Raw genomic sequence first — 21,695 nt, 5'->3', positions numbered from 1 at the left:
ATGTATCCACGTCAGAATTTGTACTTATATTAGTTTTAACACGGCTAATACATTTACATACTCAATTGTAAATTTGTAAACAAAAAATTCACAACTCAGCTAATAATGCATGTATCCACTTCAGAATTTGTATTTACATTAGTTTTTACAATGTTAATTTGTATTTATATTAGTTTTTACAAGGCTAATACATTTGCATACTCAATTGTAAATTTGTAAACAAAAAGTTTACAACTCAGCTAATAATGCATGTATCCACTTCAGAATTTGTATTTATATTAGTTTTTACACGGCTAATACATTTGCATGCTCAATTGTAAATTTGTAAACAAAAAGTTCACATCTCAGCTAATAATGAAATTTGTAAACAAAAACTTCACAACTCAGATAATAATGCATATATCCACTTCAGAATTTGTATTTATATTAGTTTTTACATGGCTAATACATTTGCATACTCAATTGTAAATTTGTAAACTAAAAGTTCAGAACTCAGATAATAATGCCTGAATCCACTTCAGAATTTGTATTTATATTAGTTTTTACAATGTTAATACATTTGCATACTCAGGTATAAATTTGTAAACAAAAATTTCACAACTCAGCTAATAATGCCTGAATCCACTTCAGAATTTGTATTTATATTAGTTTTTACAAGGCTAATACATTTGCATACTCAATTGTAAATTTGTAAACAAAAAGTTCACAACTCAGCTAATAATGCATGTATCCACGGCAGAATTTGTACTTATATTAGTTTTTACACGGCTTATACATTTGCATACTCAATTGTAAATTTGTAGACAAAAAATTCATAACTCAGATAATAATGCATATATCCACTTCAGAATTTGTATTTATATTAGTTTTTACATGGCTAATACATTTGCATACTCAATTGTAAATTTGTAAACAAAAAGTTCACAACTCAGCTAATAATGCCTGAATCCACTTCAGAATTTGTATTTATATTAGTTTTTACAAGGCTAATACATTTGCATACTCAATTGTAAATTTGTAAACAAAAAGTTTACAACTCAGCTAATAATGCATGTATCCATTTCAGAATTTGTATTTATATTAGTTTTTACAATGTTAATACATTTGCATACTCAGGTATAAATTTTTAAACAAAAATTTCACAACTCAGCTAATAATGCCTGAATCCACTTCAGAATTTGTATTTATATTAGTTTTTACAAGGCTAATACATTTGCATACTCAATTGTAAATTTGTAAACAAAAAGTTTACAACTCAGCTAATAATGCATGTATCCACTGTGGTGGCCAGTCGCAAACCGAAAATAAAATATATGAGAAATACGGAAATTAATTTGTGAACATTGCGAAAATGCAAATCACATTTGAATTCGCCTATGCCCACAAGCAAAACGTAGAGTATAGCGGAGAGCGTCGATAGAAGTTTATCTGGCCTGCTCTCGCATACAGCCTACCGGCATAGCGCTAACCCTTTCTCGTGTGCACCGAATGCGTGTGAAGACAGAAAAGGCGAAGAGCGACTGGAAGCACTCCGTTAGGTGAAGTTTGGCAACGCTGCAATTGCGTACAGCTAACTTCTCGAGTCAGAGTTCTCGCTCATTTCATTTTTGGCACTAATAACGTTCGCATGCAAACCGCTGCTGATCGTTGTAATAATAGTGGAAAATTTTCAACCGCGTGGCCGAAAATTTTAAAGTGTTTTCTGGCCAAGGAAAAGGAGTTCACCAGTGCAGAAGGAGTTTCGGAGAAACGAACCCAGCACAAGGGGTAAATATTTCCGTGAAAAGTGCAAATGAAAGGCAGTGTTTAAGTGCATATTTTTGTGTAGGAAAGAGACGGAAGATACGTCGGCCGGCAACTTCAGCGCCAGAGCGGCAGCCTTACGCCAGTTCTCGGGTGTTGGTCACCGGCTGGTAGGCCGTTTTGGAGGCCGCTGGCCGAGATCAGTGCGACAACCGCCGTACTCTTTTGGACGTGCCACGCGCTGACTGCCACGTTTGAGGTTGGAATCGACCTGCGAGCGAGCACGCCCAACTCCCATCGGCCTTAACCTCAAATTTTGAGCGACACTTCGGCCGCGACACCGTGTGCCACATGAAGGTTCGGATTTAACCTTAATCCGACCTGCCGTTCCCAATCAGCCAATCCATCCCAGGCGTGGTGTCGGAGTACCCATGCGGGTTAGGCTACCCTAAGGAACGCGAGGAGGAGGAGAAGGAGCTACGAGCTCCTGCAGAAGCAACGACGATCGGTTGACCGTTGGTTTTGCTGCCGTAACTAGAAGGAGGAGACGAATGTGAGGCGACGCTAGCCTACACTTTACGCGCACGTGCCACGTGCGGCACCATATCCCAGAGCGGGATGAAATAAGGAGAACAGACCTCTCGTCTGGCATGCGAAGACGCCAAACCCTTCGTATGCGGTGAATCGAACAGGAGATCTGGTGGAGAATGCCGCAAGGAGGCATCGCCATGTGCAGAGCTGCAGCCAATCAACGTTGACGTGTGCTGCAGATAATTTTCTTTGTTTAGGGATTCAGAGCCAATGTGCTGAAATTGTAGATCTAATTTTTTGATAATAATACTGTTTGTATTCAAGTAATGTAAATTTAGGGCCGTTTGAGCAACACAAAAATAATATTTGTCAGAAGTTAACAACATTTCTTGATTAAATCTAGCACAGCGTCTTCGATGGGCCCACCGAACCTGCTTCAACCGGATTTGTGAGTAAGTGAGATCTCTCCTTATATAAAAAAAAAACATAATGATTTCTGACTTTAAAAATATATTACATTTTTGTGTGTGCATTTAAATAACGAAACGCTATATAATTAGTCGATTGATATTTACATATTTTTTTTTTTTACAATTCAATTAAAGTAAATTTTCGTAGCATTATGATTAGGAGTAAATACACCGTAAGCAGCGATAAGAATTTTTGGAGCGAATAAGATTTTGTAGATGATAAGAAGATGCGATTGGATAACGCTTTGTTATTGTTTTGGGCATTAGGCCAATATGATTGAATTTATGCGATACTTTGTTTTGATTGATTGATTCTTTTTCCAATATGTTGGAGTAATTTGAATTAGTTTTCGTAGATCGATCTTGATGCTGCCGCAATGTGAATTAGAATTATAATATAATAATAAACTTTGATTAAGGGATAACCGCAAACATAATCTCTCGAGTTATCATGGCAGGGAGGGTACAGAAAGGGATGGCGAATAACAGCTAGCCACCCCTACTCCTGGTGTTCTCTTGATTAGCTTACTGTTCCGTCCGCGCATTCCAGAATCCGAATATATCCTTTGTTGTTTTGAACTGTAGATTACAGTTAGTGCACTTAAAACTTTTCTTTTGCGTAGTGCAGTGTGTATATAGGGAAGATGAGGAAAACCCACGACAATCCGACGAGCTTAGCAAAGAGCAATGCTAGAAGTGCACGAAACCGAATCTCCTTATACACTAGGTTACCCTTAACCCGGTGAACACAGGCCAGGGAGCCCTGACGGGCAACCGACGAACCTAGTCTGGCTGACATAGAAAGACAAGGGGGAACCGACTAGCTGGCTGGCTACTACATAGAAAGAAAATGGCGCCCAAACGTGGGGCCAATAGCCGTATACCTATCGCTGTATGTTGACTACATAAGAAGAAAATGCCACAACCAATTTGGGGCAAGCAACAGTGATACTTCTAGACACCGAAACCGACTAGAGATTGCCAGATTTCTAAGTGCAGGAAACTAGAATGAAACTCAGCTCCACGATTTTGCTCTAGTAGTTACCAATAATTGTATTAGTGTCTGCTGAAGTTTAGTTTCAGGTCTTTTCAGTTTATGTAATGATCTCTAAGAATTCGAGGCCGGAATCGCGATCTTGATTCGAGTAATCTACGGATTAGGTCGACCACTCAGTTTGAAGTATTCATGTAATCTTGGAAGGATTGAAAGTAACAATAAGTAGAACTTATTTGCGGATTTGGATGAATTTGAATTAGGTCTCTAGGAATTGCGATTGTATTTCGAGTAATCTACGGAATAGTCGACCAGAACCAACAGTTCACTTGATATCTCATTTCCATGAATGTTCTTTAAACTTGCTTTTAGACTACGGGAGTCTGTTCAATGGAATTTCAAAGTATTGGAGGTACTTCGATCTTTGACCGGTTCAGATAAAGTAACTCGAGAAGCAAGCACTCAAACTATATTTTTTTTTATTAATTTTGCTTCGAAATTTAACTTTTTGTAAGCTATCAAGAAACATAAGGAGTTTAATTCACATAGCGAGCATGCAGTCATTATAAGATCAATCACGAAACTATTGAATTTATTTGTATATAACCAAAGTATTTTTGCGATATGTCAGTACGTCACAGCAACGTCGATTTATCTGCCGCAGCAGGCGGCGAAATTACATCTTGTACAATTTGTACGCAACCATTGAGCGCAAGCGATTTAACAGCAACTACTCCTTGCGGTCATACATTCCACCATCAGTGTATCAGGGATCATATGATTGATTCCAATGGATGTCCAATGTGCAATCGAGAATGCACAGCACAACAATTGTCCTTGTCGAACAACAATCTTTTAGCGGAATTGTCAGCTGCGGATCGTAGATTAGGAGGTACTAATACTGTCAACAACGATTTACCGGCTTGCAGCGTGTCGATTGAGCATACGAACAGAGGTAGAGCAGGCGGAAGAAGATGCAGGAATACAGGTCAACGCCGAGGCGGCGGACAACGAACAGGAATGACGCTGAGGTCAGGTCGCAATAATCCAGCGAACCACCTCGAGCAAAGTCTTGACACAGATTCTGTAAGAGATATTTCTAGGGCAGACAATTTAGAGGACATAGAGAGAGTAGTACAGACAGCCATGCAGGCACAGCAACAAGTCATTAGGCAAGAACTTTCAGAGTTTATACGAGCGCAAGTAGCGAACCTACAGCTTGGTGGTTCTGCTCAAACTCCGAATAGGAGAATGAACGATAGACGAGATCAACCAAGGGAAGCTCATTCAGCAGAAACGGTTTACCATGATATTCATCTAAACACTCAGCGCGTCGATAGATCGGGTTCTACAGTTCAGCCAGAAAAGGTGCCGAGCATCATTCAGAGTTGGCACATCAAGTTTGATGGATTAAAGGACGGGTTACAGACAGAAGAGTTCCTTTATCGCATACAGGCATTAGCACAGCAAAATTTAAATGGGAATCGTCAGCTTCTATGTGACCATCTCCATTTATTTTTCGCTGGCAAAGCGAGCGAATGGTACTGGAAATTCCACCGTTCGTTTCCTCAGTTTAACTGGATTCTATTTTGCAGAGAATTTCGGAATAAGTTCAAGGAGAGTGACTCGGACATGGACATTTGGGAGTTCATAAACAGTAGGCGTCAAGCTGAAAAAGAACCTTTTGAAGACTACCAATTCCAAGTAGAGAAACTTGTGTCTCGCTTGAGCACGCCGATCTCAGAAGAATCGTTAGTGAGGCTTCTTATTCGACAAGCGAAACCTTCACTACGATATGAACTTATGCATTTGCGTATAGACACGTTAGCTCATCTCAGGGAGGAAGTCCGTACGCACGAACAATTTTGTAGGCAAATGAAAGCTCAATCAGTCAGAGGTGGTTTTCAGCAACGATCTTTTGTGTCTCAAATAGAAGAAGAGTTTGATGATAGTGAAACAGCTGAAGTTGCGGCTATACAGCGAAAGCAACTTAAGTGTTGGAATTGCGACAAACTTGGACATCGTTTTGATGATTGTCTTGAAGTTCGCACCATCTTTTGCTACGGGTGCGGAGCAAAGAATACGTTCAAGCCCAGGTGTCAAAAATGCAACCCTTCGGAAAACTATCCGATGGATGCGCCGGTCAAATCTTGCCACACGTCGCATCCGAGACAGTAAATTCTGATAGTGGTACACAGACAGAACCATTAGTAATAATAAACCCAGACGAGTCAAATAACAAACCGGACGAACCTAAACCGATTAATGTCAATCATTACCAGCCATTTCATGTCAGAGTAGCGAATTACGCAGCCGCAAGACAGCGAATCTTCGGAGAAGTCAGTTCTTGCTCCTGCGTTTGCAAAACAAGACGTTCAACCAAGCGTCTGCGAAGTTTTTGGAAAGCAGTTCGAGGCAGTCGCCAGAAACTAATTTCCGCAATCTTTATGAAGTCTGATAATCGTGTTTATACAGATATCAACATTGACGAGCATAAATACCTAGCTTTGTTGGATTCAGGTGCATCCATAAGTTGCATCGGTGGAACAGCAGCCAAGGAGCTAGAACACCATCCTAGAATGCGTAAATGCTCAGGCAGAATTCCAACAGCAAACAACTCGAAAAGTACAGTAGTTGGAAGACTCGAGTTAGAAATTGTCTATCGGGGAGTTAAGAAGCCGATACAGTTTTTTGTAATTCCGGAGCTTGATCAAGATGTTTATCTTGGCATAGACTTCTGGCGCGATTTTGGATTGCTCAGTAAGATTATGGATGATAAAATCTCTATAGCAGAGTTAGACATAGGTCGAGAAGACGAAGCTACGGAGAATCCGGATATTCACGTGCTGTCAGCACAACAAAAAGTAAGACTAGACTCAGTTATCGACAAATTGCCTTCTTACGAAAAGAATGGTCTTGGTCGAACACATTTGATGGAACATTGTATTGATGTAGCAGAGGCGAAACCAGTTAAGCAGCGTCATTGGCCAATATCGCCAGCAAAAGAAAATCTCATGTTTTCCGAATTAGAGAACATGCTAGCGCTAGGCGTAATAGAAGAATCCAAAAGTCCATGGAGCAGCAACTGTGTTCTCGTGAGGAAAGGACCTAAAGTTCGCTTATGTCTAGATTCTAGGGAAGTGAATAAGCTGACTGTTAAGGATGCATATCCACTACCGCACATAGACGGTATACTTAGTCGTTTACCTCCCGCACGCTTCATCACAGGCCTTGATATGAAACACGCGTTTTGGCAAATACCTCTCGAGGAGAAGTCCAGACAATATACCGCATTTACGATACCGAACCGGCCGTTATACCAATATAAGGTTATGCCTTTTGGTCTCTGTAATGCGGCCCAAACTTTGTGTAGATTGATGGATTTGGCTATCCCAGCGAAATTGCGTACGAGAGTATTTGTCTACTTAGACGATCTTTTGGTGCTTTCTGACGATTTCGAATCCCATATGAAACTGTTAGAGGAAATAGCAGGTTATCTCCGTGACGCGAATCTAACGATAAACATAGCCAAGTCAAAGTTCTGCATGACCCAAATCAGATATTTAGGCTTTGTCATTGGTGATGGTGAGCTGAAAGTCGATCCAGAGAAAGTAAGCGCGATCGAAAATTTTCCTGTACCCACTACGGTCAAACAGTTGCGCAGATTTCTAGGGTTAGCCGGTTGGTACCGACGTTTTGTGGACAACTATGCCGCAATAGCCGTACCACTGACAGATTTGCTTAAGAAGAACAAAGTTCTTACATGGACTCAAGAAGCAGAGGACGCATTTGTTCAACTCAAGTCCAAGTTAATCTCATCTCCAGTTTTGAGAACACCAGATTTCAAGAAGCCGTTTATACTGCTTTGCGATGCAAGTTTATATGGTCTCGGGTGTGTCTTAGTTCAAGAAAACGAGGAGGGAGTCGAACTACCGATAGCATATATGTCTGAAAAACTGTCTAAAGCACAGCGAAATTATTCGGTTACCGAGTTAGAGTGCTTAGCTGTAATCAAGGGCATCAATAAGTTCAGAGCATACATTGAAGGTCAAGAGTTCTGTGTGATTACCGATCATGCTTCACTTCAATGGCTAATGCGACAGAAGGATTTATCAGGACGTCTAGCCAGATGGGCCATTCGTCTGCAAGGATTTTCGTTTACGATTAAACATCGAAAGGGATCTGAAAATGTCGTAGCTGACGCGCTTTCGCGACGCGAAGAGGCAGAAGTGTCGAGCATAACGGATCTTGGACCAATTATCGACTTGAATTCGGTTGATTTCAATTCAGAACAGTACGTCGAACTGAGAAAAAGGATTCAGGACAACCAGTCACGTCTTCCTGATCTCAGGGTCGTGGACAAATTTGTGTATAAGAGAACTGAACCAGCTAAGGGAGAAGTGTTGCAAGACGAGTCATGGAAGCTTTGGATTCCAATAAACCTCATCGACCAAGTACTAGCGCGAGCACATGATTCACCCGATGCTGCTCACATCGGCATGAACAAGATGATCGAAAAGATCAGACGTCATCTATTCTGGCCAGGAATGGTTACTCAAATTCGTAATTATGTCTCAGATTGTGGCGTTTGTAAATCAACAAAGAGCCCTAACAAAGTTCTTAGACCACCTATGGGTAAACCCGTTACATCTGATCGTCCTTTTCAGCGACTATACATGGATCTTCTCGGTCCATATCCAAGGTCAAAGAAAGGGAACATAGGACTTTTAATTGTAGTTGATCACTGCACTAAATTCCATTTCTTGCAGCCGCTTCGGAAGTTTACATCTGAAAGGATTTGTGAGTATCTCGAGAAACACGTATTTTACACCTTCGGTACTCCAGAATCGATACTGACCGATAACGGATCACAATTTAAATCGGGTCATTTCAGAGCGTTTCTAACCAAGTTCGGAATTAAACAGATATGTACAGCAATTTATTCGCCGCAAGCGAATGCAAGCGAGCGTGTAAATAGGTCGATCCTAGCCGCGATCAGAGCTTATATCGGATCGGACCACACGAATTGGGACTTAAATATCGATGCGATAAGTGCATCACTAAGATCAAGTATTCATAGGAGTACAGGGTTTTCCCCGTATTTTCTTTGTTTTGGACAGAACATGATAGCCAATGGACAGGATTATGAGTTGCTTCGAAATCTGAATTCATTATCTGACGATGTAGCTATAAAAACAGCCGACATGTTACAGGTAGCGAGACAGCAAGCTAGAAAGAAGATTTCGGAATCACATGCAGCAAATGCTAGGGTATACAATTTGCGTAGTCGAGTCGTGCATTTGAAAGTGGGAGACACCGTATTCGCTCGCAGTTTTGCTCAAAGCAATGCTGGCAAGAAGTTCAGTAGCAAGCTAGCACCCGTTTTCGTCAAAGCATCAATAACGAAGAAAATCAGCCCGACGTATTACGAACTAGCTAACGAATCGAACAAGTCCTTGGGCGTATATCACCTGAAAGATATCAGAACATGACACAGATAAGGAATTTGCAACTGACCTTTGTTTTTGTCAGTTAACCCTTCTGCGAGTTAAACCTCTTGCAAAGTTAACTGTGGTGTGGTGGCCAGTCGCAAACCGAAAATAAAATATATGAGAAATACGGAAATTAATTTGTGAACATTGCGAAAATGCAAATCACATTTGAATTCGCCTATGCCCACAAGCAAAACGTAGAGTATAGCGGAGAGCGTCGATAGAAGTTTATCTGGCCTGCTCTCGCATACAGCCTACCGGCATAGCGCTAACCCTTTCTCGTGTGCACCGAATGCGTGTGAAGACAGAAAAGGCGAAGAGCGACTGGAAGCACTCCGTTAGGTGAAGTTTGGCAACGCTGCAATTGCGTACAGCTAACTTCTCGAGTCAGAGTTCTCGCTCATTTCATTTTTGGCACTAATAACGTTCGCATGCAAACCGCTGCTGATCGTTGTAATAATAGTGGAAAATTTTCAACCGCGTGGCCGAAAATTTTAAAGTGTTTTCTGGCCAAGGAAAAGGAGTTCACCAGTGCAGAAGGAGTTTCGGAGAAACGAACCCAGCACAAGGGGTAAATATTTCCGTGAAAAGTGCAAATGAAAGGCAGTGTTTAAGTGCATATTTTTGTGTAGGAAAGAGACGGAAGATACGTCGGCCGGCAACTTCAGCGCCAGAGCGGCAGCCTTACGCCAGTTCTCGGGTGTTGGTCACCGGCTGGTAGGCCGTTTTGGAGGCCGCTGGCCGAGATCAGTGCGACAACCGCCGTACTCTTTTGGACGTGCCACGCGCTGACTGCCACGTTTGAGGTTGGAATCGACCTGCGAGCGAGCACGCCCAACTCCCATCGGCCTTAACCTCAAATTTTGAGCGACACTTCGGCCGCGACACCGTGTGCCACATGAAGGTTCGGATTTAACCTTAATCCGACCTGCCGTTCCCAATCAGCCAATCCATCCCAGGCGTGGTGTCGGAGTACCCATGCGGGTTAGGCTACCCTAAGGAACGCGAGGAGGAGGAGAAGGAGCTACGAGCTCCTGCAGAAGCAACGACGATCGGTTGACCGTTGGTTTTGCTGCCGTAACTAGAAGGAGGAGACGAATGTGAGGCGACGCTAGCCTACACTTTACGCGCACGTGCCACGTGCGGCACCATATCCCAGAGCGGGATGAAATAAGGAGAACAGACCTCTCGTCTGGCATGCGAAGACGCCAAACCCTTCGTATGCGGTGAATCGAACAGGAGATCTGGTGGAGAATGCCGCAAGGAGGCATCGCCATGTGCAGAGCTGCAGCCAATCAACGTTGACGTGTGCTGCAGATAATTTTCTTTGTTTAGGGATTCAGAGCCAATGTGCTGAAATTGTAGATCTAATTTTTTGATAATAATACTGTTTGTATTCAAGTAATGTAAATTTAGGGCCGTTTGAGCAACACAAAAATAATATTTGTCAGAAGTTAACAACATTTCTTGATTAAATCTAGCACAGCGTCTTCGATGGGCCCACCGAACCTGCTTCAACCGGATTTGTGAGTAAGTGAGATCTCTCCTTATATAAAAAAAAAACATAATGATTTCTGACTTTAAAAATATATTACATTTTTGTGTGTGCATTTAAATAACGAAACGCTATATAATTAGTCGATTGATATTTACATATTTTTTTTTTTTACAATTCAATTAAAGTAAATTTTCGTAGCATTATGATTAGGAGTAAATACACCGTAAGCAGCGATAAGAATTTTTGGAGCGAATAAGATTTTGTAGATGATAAGAAGATGCGATTGGATAACGCTTTGTTATTGTTTTGGGCATTAGGCCAATATGATTGAATTTATGCGATACTTTGTTTTGATTGATTGATTCTTTTTCCAATATGTTGGAGTAATTTGAATTAGTTTTCGTAGATCGATCTTGATGCTGCCGCAATGTGAATTAGAATTATAATATAATAATAAACTTTGATTAAGGGATAACCGCAAACATAATCTCTCGAGTTATCATGGCAGGGAGGGTACAGAAAGGGATGGCGAATAACAGCTAGCCACCCCTACTCCTGGTGTTCTCTTGATTAGCTTACTGTTCCGTCCGCGCATTCCAGAATCCGAATATATCCTTTGTTGTTTTGAACTGTAGATTACAGTTAGTGCACTTAAAACTTTTCTTTTGCGTAGTGCAGTGTGTATATAGGGAAGATGAGGAAAACCCACGACAATCCGACGAGCTTAGCAAAGAGCAATGCTAGAAGTGCACGAAACCGAATCTCCTTATACACTAGGTTACCCTTAACCCGGTGAACACAGGCCAGGGAGCCCTGACGGGCAACCGACGAACCTAGTCTGGCTGACATAGAAAGACAAGGGGGAACCGACTAGCTGGCTGGCTACTACACCACTTCAGAATTTGTATTTATATTAGTTTTTACACGGCTAATACATTTGCATGCTCAATTGTAAATTTGTAACAAAAACTTCACAACTCAGATAATAATGCATATATCCACTTCAGAATTTGTATTTATATTAGTTTTTACATGGCTAATACATTTGCATACTCAATTGTAAATTTGTAAACAAAAAGTTCAGAACTCAGATAATAATGCCTGAATCCACTTCAGAATTTGTATTTATATTAGTTTTTACAATGTTAATACATTTGCATACTCAGGTATAAATTTGTAAACAAAAATTTCACAACTCAGCTAATAATGCCTAAATCCACTTCAGAATTTGTATTTATATTAGTTTTTACAAGGCAAATACATTTGCATACTCAATTGTAAATTTGTAAACAAAAAGTTCACATTTCAGCTAATAATGAAATTTGTAAACAAAAAGTTCACAACTCAGATAATAATGCCTGAATCCACTTCAGAATTTGTATTTATATTAGTTTTTACAAGGCTAATACATTTGCATACTCAATTGTAAATTTGTAAACAAAAAGTTTACAACTCAGCTAATAATGCATGTATCCACTTCTGAATTTGTATTTATATTAGTTTTTACACGGCTAATACATTTGCATGCTCAATTGTAAATTTGTAAACAAAAAGTTCACATCTCAGCTAATAATGAAATTTGTAAACAAAAACTTCACAACTCAGCTAATAATGCATGTATCCACTTCAGAATTTGTATTTACATTAGTTTTTACAATGTTAATACATTTGCATACTCAGGTATAAATTTGTAAACAAAAATTTCACAACTCAGCTAATAATGCCTGAATCCACTTCAGAATTTGTATTTGTATTAGTTTTTACAAGGCTAATACATTTGCATACTCAATTGTAAATTTGTAAACAAAAAGTTCACATCTCAGCTAATAATGAAATTTGTAAGCAAAAAGTTCACAACTCAGATAATAATGCCTGAATCCACTTCAGAATTTGTATTTATATTAGTTTTTACAAGGCTAATACATTTGCATACTCAATTGTAAATTTGTAAACAAAAAGTTCACAACTCAGCTAATATTGCATGTATCCACTTCAGAATTTATATTTATATTAGTTTTTACACGGCTAATACATTTGCATGCTCAATTGTAAAATTGTAAGCAAAAAGTTCACAACTCAGCTAATAATGCCTGAATCCACGGCAGAATTTGTACTTATAATATAATGCATATATCCACTTTAGAATTTGTATTTATTTAAGTTTTTACAAGGCTAATACATTTGCATACTCAATTGTAAATTTGTAAACAAAAAGTTCACAACTCAGCTAATAATGCATGTATCCACTTCAGAATTTGTATTTATATTAGTTTTTACAATGTTAATACATTTGCATACTCAGGTATAAATTTGTAAACAAAAATTTCTGAACTCAGCTAATAATGCCTGAATCCACTTCAGAATTTGTATTTATATTAGTTTTTACAAGGCTAATACATTTGCATACTCAATTGTAAATTTGTAAACAAAAAGTTTACAACTCAGCTAATAATGCATGTATCCACTTCAGAATTTGTATTTATATTAGTTTTTACACGGCTAATACATTTGCATGCTCAATTGTAAAATTGTAAACAAAAAGTTTACAACTCAGATAATAGTGCATATATCCACTTCAGAATTTGTAATTATATTAGTTTTTACATGGCTAATACATTTGCATACTCAATTGTAAATTTGTAAACAAAAAGTTCACAACTCAGCTAATAATGCATGTATCCACCTCAGAATTTGTATTTATATTAGTTTTTACACGGCTAATACATTTGCATACTCAATTGTAAATTTGTAGACAAAAAGTTCACAGCTCAGCTAATAATGCCTGAATCCACTTCAGAATTTGTACTTATATTAGTTTTTACACGGCTAATACATTTGCATACTCAATTGTAAATTTGTAAACAATAAGTTTACAACTCAGCTTATAATGCCTGAATCCACGGCAGAATTTGTACTTATAATATAATGCATATATCCACTTTAGAATTTGTATTTATTTAAGTTTTTACAAGGCTAATACATTTGCATACTCAATTGTAAATTTGTAAACAAAAAGTTCACAACTCAGCTAATAATTCATGTATCCACTTCAGAATTTGTATTTATATTAGTTTTTACACGGCTAATACATTTGCATACTCAATTGTAAAGTTGTAAACAAAAAGTTCACAACTCAGCTAATAATTCATGTATCCACTTCAGAATTTGTATTTATATTAGTTTTTACACGGCTAATACATTTGCATACTCAATTGTAAATTTGTAGACAAAAAGTTCACAGCTCAGATAATAATGCCTGAATCCACTTCAGAATTTTTAATAATGAAATTTGTAAATAAAAACTTCACAACTCAGATAATAATGCATATATCCACTTCAGAATTTGTATTTATATTAGTTTTTTTATGGCTAATACATTTGCATACTCAATTGTAAATCTGTAGACAAAAAGTTCACAGCTCAGCTAATAATGCCTGTATCCACTTCAGAATTTGTATTTATATTAGTTTTTACAAGGCTAATACATTTGCATACTCCATTGTAAATTTGTAAACAAAAAGTACAAAACTCAGCGAATAATGCATTCACTTCAGAATTAGTATTTTTATTAGTTTTTACACAGCTAATACATTTGCATGCTCAATTGTAAAATTGTAAACAAAAAGTTCACAACTCAGATAATAGTGCATATATCCACTTCAGAATTTGTATTCACAACTCTGCTAATAATGAATGTATTAACGGCAGAATTTGTACTTATATTAGTTTTTACACGGCTTATACATTTGCATACTCAATTGTAATTTGTAAACAAAAAGTTCACAACTCAGATAATAATGCATATATCCACTTCAGAATTTGTATTTAAATTAGTTTTTACATGGCTAATACATTTGCATACTCATTTGTAAATTTGTAAACAAAAAGTTCACAACTCAGCTAATAATGCATGTAGCCACGTCAGAATTGGTACTTATATTAGTTTTAACACGGCTAATACATTTTCATACTCAATTGTAAATTTGTAAACAAAAAGTTCACAGCTCAGCTAATAATGCATGTATCCACTTCAGAATTTGTATTTATATTCGTTTTTACATGGCTAATACATTTGCATACTCATTTGTAAATTTGTAAACAAAAAGTTCACAACTCAGCTAATAATGCATGTAGCCACGTCAGAATTTGTACTTATATTAGTTTTAACACGGCAATACATTTGCATACTCAATTGTAAATTTGTAAACAAAAAGTTCACAGCTCAGCAGTAGTTAAATACCCGGATTTTCGGGACCTTTGATGTCGGTAAAAAGGGTAATAAAAATGCAATTAATGGATTAGCTGTCAAAATTAGAGTGGTTTAGATAATAAAAATGCACTTAGTTAGGGGGAGATATGAACCTGTCATAAGAGGGGGTAATAAAGATGGAATAAATTAGGGTCAGTGCATGTAAAAGGACACTTGAGATCAAGTGTTTAAGGGATTCCCACAGGGATATGGATACGAGTGCGAATGCAACGGAGCGATCCCGGTAGCGATCCCGGATCGATGCACGTGCACCGACGACCCCTCACTTAGAGGGTGAGGCAATTGGAAAAGGGCGCACCGGGGAGATCCTGCACCGACAGGAGTGATCCTGTTCCACACGTGTACGTTCACCCACTTAAGGCAATTGAAAAAGGGCGCACGGCGGCGGTCCTGCTCCGCCCGGATAAGGCAATTGAAAAAGGGCGCACGGCGGAGGTCCTGCTCCGCCCGGAGTGATCCTGAGCATCCCGTGTACGTTCACCCACGATCCTCGTTTGAAAAAGGGACAGGGTGTAAGTGAAGAAGGGCGCCAGACGTGAACCTTAGGCAACATCCATCGCTTGAAAAAGGGACGGGGTGTAAGTGAACAAGGGCGCCAGAGTCGAAACATGTTCCCACCCACGACTCAGGACTGTGATTTTCCCTGTGAGATACCTCACTTGATAAAGGTCACTTGTTTTCCCACTGAAGGGCCGCTGGAAAGAGGATCAGAGCAGTCAAATTTTCCCACCCTCATCCCACCTACACTAGATCAATTGTGTGCAACAACCCGCTCAATTAGCTTACCAAAAATCAGGATGGGTGAAGGATGCACTTGTAACGGTTTCTCAACACTCTGTGCAATGTGAAACACCCCATCCACCCAAACTCAAATCCACAGTCAATCTGAAAAGTAAAGGCTGCAAAAGAAATATCCCATATCCCATTTCCACCATTAAAAAAATGCTATCAATTTATTTATTTTTTTTGTAAATATAATTTTATTTTTCAAGTATAATAATCAAAAGCGATGTTCCAAATTAACATACATTTTCATAATTTTTAATGATTTTTGTGAGCGTACAGTAAAGAAATGGCAAGCACATGTATCAACTCCATCCTCGACATTATCATGTGCCCAACAACAAGATGTGAAATGTTGCCCATGAATATTAGAAACCAGCGGTGTATCAGCCATCCTTTTATAAAAATATTTGAGCGACTCCTCCAGATATTGCTCATGTTCGGGGAAAATTTGATGTTTAAACATTTTCATGAAATTATTTATTTTTATTACAAGTTGTTGAATGCTATTACTGGTTGAGATGATGTCTTTGTTTTTTAGTGTTAGCATTTTGATGGATCCGTGTACGTCTACTTGCAATGAATTCAAAAATTTAAATGAAGTAATCCTTTCCAAATTGTTAGACGATACGCTGAACCAATCCAGTTAGTGGCGAGTATTCAACTAGTCGATCATGGATGAGAAGGCAATATGCCTTTGTATTTATCTCACTCGCAACAGTTAGTTCAGTGGAAATTTTTATATCAGTCGCTCCTGATTTGACACTCTCGTTCTGGTATGAGAGATCAACAACCACAATAGGAGCCTTCGACATGAATTCCATCGGAGATAAAAGAGCTCGGGGTTCTCGATTGTAATAGCTCTCTTGAAATTTTGTATACATGTCATACAAGACAGCAAACCGATTCTCAATATATTTAACATTCAAATCCTCATAGGGATATACTTCAGAATTAAGATATACCTTTGCATTTCTCAAATTGTTTGTAATTAGTTCTCCATTCAATGTAAATGCAATAACAGCAAAACGTGGACGTTCTCTATTTGCAGACATCTTGACATTCCATATATGATGTGTTCCCTGAACCAATGTCGGATTTATATAACAATCCCAACTCCGGAATGCGAGTGGGAGGCTAGCTCCACTCTTTACTACATTAAACATTTTAATTTTAGCACTGTCACTTGGAACGATGTGGGGGATCTTCCAACTTATACTATTTATAGCAATATTATGGATTTTTCCATCAACATTTTTCACAAACATATCATCAGGGTTTTTCGTAAGTAACAGAACGAGCTCATGTTTACAGTTTAAAACGACTTTCTTATAGTCTTCAGCGAACCCCATCAACATTTTTAAAGGTACAGAAAAACTGAAATGTCCTCCAGAAGGGATATTGTCCCCGCCACTCCACCCCGCATTGCGATAAGCCGCTCCTTCCTGTTGGCCGACTGAGAGAAAGTTCTTAATAGTCGTTGTTATTCCAGTAAAACGCGTCCTATCCAATTCACAGCCATTCAACTCATATCTTATTTCATCCAGAAAATAGGCCATGCAATTATTTTTGAGCAAACCGCTAACGCCATTTGTACTAGTCGTTCCTGTATTTGAGTCAATAATTTTGCTAAGCGTTCCTTCAAAATGGAGAAAACTTTCACATGGAAGGACATACAAATCTTGGTTTTGCAAACTGATCCGTACTTTATCATTTGCTTTGAAGTTCTGCTGATATGGATAATATGAATGAAACTCTTTTTTAATAATAGATTCATCGTTAGCAGGCTTTTCCTGGACATAAAAGATCTCATTCATTTGAATATTAGTTGATAAACTTTATTTAATATTGAATCCCAACGATTTCAAAATCAATTTATTTTTTAATGTGAGGGCCGGGCGTTGATGTGAAGATGATGGTGCTTTCACTTCAGCTTTAGATTTGATAATGTTATCAAAGGATCGATGAGTACCCCTTTTATTGTAAATAATCATTCTGTCGGTCGTAAGTGGAGACGGATTGATACAGTTTCTCCACGCAAATTAACTAAATCTCCGTCCTGATCAGTTATCCGTATTTCTAGTGTGCTTATTTCTCTGGTGTTCACAGGCAAATAAATCAAATTTCGTGGTGTTATGTTCATTTTATATCCAGGGGGGACATTGATTCCAAATTCATGAAGCACATGATTTGATTTATTCCCTACATATGACCCGCTTATAATGTTGCATTCCAATCTAACAGAATTTATTTTTAAAATATTGACGGGATTATCCGAGATGTAAACTTCTTTCTCATGTGGTCTTAATTTTCGTTTATTAAATCCGAATAAACGACCAATTGATCGTTCATGATTAAAATATACGGTCTCATTTTTAGTAATAACTTGAACTTGTAAAGTGTTGATATTACACTCTATTTTTATACTGTCTTGAAGCTCATACTCCTTGAGCTTATTAATAATATATTTTGAAATATCATCAAACTCATATGAGCCAATTGGTATTTCAATGACTTTGTTCCCAATATGAAATAAGTTGTTCCCCTTATCAACATTCGGTATAGAATTGAATGTATAAAAATCAATTAGAGCACATTCATAATTACGTTTTAGCTCAATTTGTGGGAAAAAATTCTCGCTAAGTACAGATGTATTGCCATTTAGAGCTATTGTCAATGATGTAGTCATTATGATGCTTGAGTCTGAACTGACTTTATTCTCAATAATATTATTATATTTATATTATCATTATTATTTATTCAAGTATAATAAATTGATCGAATCCTTTTCTATATCGTCCAGCTTTCATATCATCGTCTTTAGAGATTACAAGAAATCCAAATTTATCGACCCAACACTTTCGTGAAATTTCCATGAATGTTTCAAAATTCATATCAAAATGAACATGATCTCGATATATGTGACGAAGGTTCATATCGTCCTGCTTAAACATTATAATAAAATTTGCATTATCTCGTATTAAATGTTTTGGAATATGTGTATACGTTTGACATAAATAGAATGAATCAATATTTCTATGTCGCCCCATACAAAAATAATTGCGAATGGTAGTTTGCTTTTCACACGCTACGTCATCAAACACCATGATGGAATTGTTTTTAGCTTCCTCTGGTGACAAAACGTTGTCATTCGCTGAAAATGTATAATATCCCATTCCTCGTATTGGTTTTACAAGTTTTTCCAAATACTCATATTTCGGTTGATGTAAACTCTTTGAATACACGTATATATTTTCGAATTTCAGGCCGTTTGGGTCCTCGATTAAGGCAATCATCACATTAGTTTTTCCGCAATTGGACGGACCTACCACCAAAGCTCTGATCGTGTTTGGGAGCAGTGAACTGTGACGCCGATGTTTACTCTCCCCATCACCACCACTTTCAATGTTTTTTACTATGATTTTTTTATTTTGTCTTAATAAACGCATGTTTTAGAGATAAGTACTTCATTCAAAGACAACCAGTCGTTAATTGAGGTTGATATAAAATGGGTAAACATTTTTATAATATTACCAGTCATAAATCAAATGTCAAACAGGGTACAGGTCTCATAAATAATTTAATAAACACTCTTCCCTTTGAGGCTCATATACCTGGGTATAATTACTGTGGACCTGGTACGAAGCTAGAGAAACGATTAGCTCGCGGTGATCGGGGGATCAACGGCTTAGACGAAGCTTGTAGGGAACACGATATAGCATATTCAAATACAAAGGATTTGGGGGAACGTCATAAAGCAGACTCGATTTTAATTGATAGGGCTTGGGATCGAGTAAAAGCAGCGGATAGCAGCATTAGTGAGAGGGCTGCATCATATTTTGTTACAAACATGATGAAGCTAAAAAAGAAATTTGGTATGGGAGCAAAGCAACAGAAAAAGAAAGTGGTGAAAAAATCTCTTGCATCAATCATCAAAAAGGCAACCATCGAATTGCGAAAGCATAAGCCACTTGACATATTGAATGCTGTTAAAGTGGCACGCAGTGCAGTATCGAAATCAATGGGATGTAAGAAAAATGTTGTAATTCCACGGGTAATAGCAGTTCCAAAAGTTGGTGGTTTTTTACCATTGGTACCTATTTTAACAGCCCTTAGCGCTGTGGGTAGTTTAGCGTCAGGTAGCGCTGCAATTGTAAAATCAATTAACAATGCAAAGATGGCAAAGGCACAACTTGAGGAAAACCAGAGACATAACAGAAAAATGGAATCTGTATCGTTGGGTAAAGGCTTGTACCTGCAACCATACAAGAACGGCTATGGCATATCATTTTCAAAAAATAATAATAAACAAAAAAACTATTAAATGAGCTACCCAAGAGAGCACTTTCCAATTTTGATATATTGAAGTTTGCCTTTAAAAATATTCCACATTTTCGGGGGGTTTATATGAGAGATGAGATACCCAAAGTACCACATTATTCCGAGTGTGGAATAATAAATTTAGCAGACTCATCATCAGAAGGAACGCATTGGGTGGCGTATTATAAGAAAGGATCAGACTCGTACTACTTTGACAGTTTTGGTAACTTGCAGCCGCCTTTAGAAATAATTAGATATTTAGGGGAAAAAATAAGATATAATTATCAGCGTTTCCAAAAATTTGGTACTTTTAACTGTGGGCATTTATGCCTTAAATTTTTGCTAGACTGTAATTCTTCCCATACCCTTCGTAACCACTTCACATGAAGTGGACACTTTGACCTTTTACAAAGCTAGACGTTCTATCCCTTGAGACCGAATACCATAGTACAAGTGGATAGCAGTGGGAGGAGAAATATGCTCCTTGGCGGGTATAAATTCAGGGACCTCGTCTAGGAAAAATATCATTCAGCGACCAGCATCATGAACCAGTTCACCACCACCACCACCAGCTCTACCAGCTCCACCAGCTCTACCAGCTCCACCAGCTCTACCAGCTCCGCCAGCTCCACCGACTCCAACACCGCATCCAGCTCCACCAGCTCTACCAGCTCCACCAGCTCCAACTCAACCGCCTCCAACCTCCCCACTGGGGTCACGCAGGAGGACATCGATGCCCTTTTGAGGGATATTGAGGAAGACCCTCAGATGCAGGCCTTCAACGCCTGCAGAGTGAAAAGGAAGTTAACCTTTCACAAGCTGCCGATAAATATGCCCTTTCATATTTATTCGGCCAGGCGGGTGACGGGAAGGTACGGCACCAATATTATGGTCGAACTGGATACAAGAAATGTATTCCTCCCGGATTGGTTCTCGCAGCTTACGAATGAGGTAATCCAAAACATTTCTTCAGGGTCGTATTCTCTCCAAAATGTTATTATTGATTTAAGTACAAATTTCAATAATTAAATAAAAAAAAAAAAAATTAAAAAAAAAAAAAATTACAAATTTTTTATTGGGAAAAGGGACTTGGGAAAATTCTTTTTAAGCTTTTATATTTCAGATTAAAAATGAAAAAAAAAAATAATAAAAAAAAAAAAAATTATACATATATATAAAAAATATTACAAATTTTTATTTGGGAAAAGGGACTTGGGAAATTTATTTTTCAGCCTTTATATTTCAGTTAAAAAATGAAAACAGACCTGATAATCAGGTCTGATTATCAGGTCGGTTTATCAGACCTGATACGGTTGTAGGGGTCAGAGGGTAAGGGCAGAGAAAACAAATAGGAAAATATAAATAAGTATAATCGTAAGTTGAAATGATAGAACCGACCCATCGAAACGCATATGCCGCGACTAGAGTGTAGGGTAGCGCCTTCCAGAACATGCCGTTTTTCTTCTACCTGCATTCGCAGCGCCAGCGAAATCGTACGATTTTTTGCTTATTTTTCCTTCCTCCAGTCCTTCGCTCGCGAGCATCGAGAGCGCGAGAGAGGATTTAGGAAAAGTCCCGTAGCTTTTGGCTCGTT

The 21,695-nt window shown here is 38.3% G+C and overlaps 1 long non-coding RNA gene across 2 annotated transcripts; it reads left to right on the top strand.

The window, feature by feature from the left end:
* The first annotated feature begins 16,689 nt into the window (after positions 1-16,689).
* On the top strand, positions 16,690-17,508 carry LOC138929299 (uncharacterized). Of its 2 annotated transcripts, XR_011445710.1 has the most exons (3): positions 16,697-17,065; positions 17,117-17,272; positions 17,329-17,508. It is a non-coding gene; the product is annotated as an uncharacterized lncRNA (long non-coding RNA). The 2 variants fall into 2 exon arrangements; XR_011445709.1 differs by lacking the exon at positions 17,329-17,508 and having other exon boundaries at positions 16,690-17,065.
* Positions 17,509-21,695: the final 4,187 nt, after the last annotated feature.

This window comes from Drosophila kikkawai, unplaced genomic scaffold, assembly GCF_030179895.1.
Source record: "Drosophila kikkawai strain 14028-0561.14 unplaced genomic scaffold, DkikHiC1v2 scaffold_116, whole genome shotgun sequence".
NCBI classification, from domain to species: domain Eukaryota; kingdom Metazoa; phylum Arthropoda; class Insecta; order Diptera; family Drosophilidae; genus Drosophila; species Drosophila kikkawai.
Note: the sequence above shows the minus strand (reverse complement) of the source record. Positions and strands in the feature narration are given on the sequence as shown.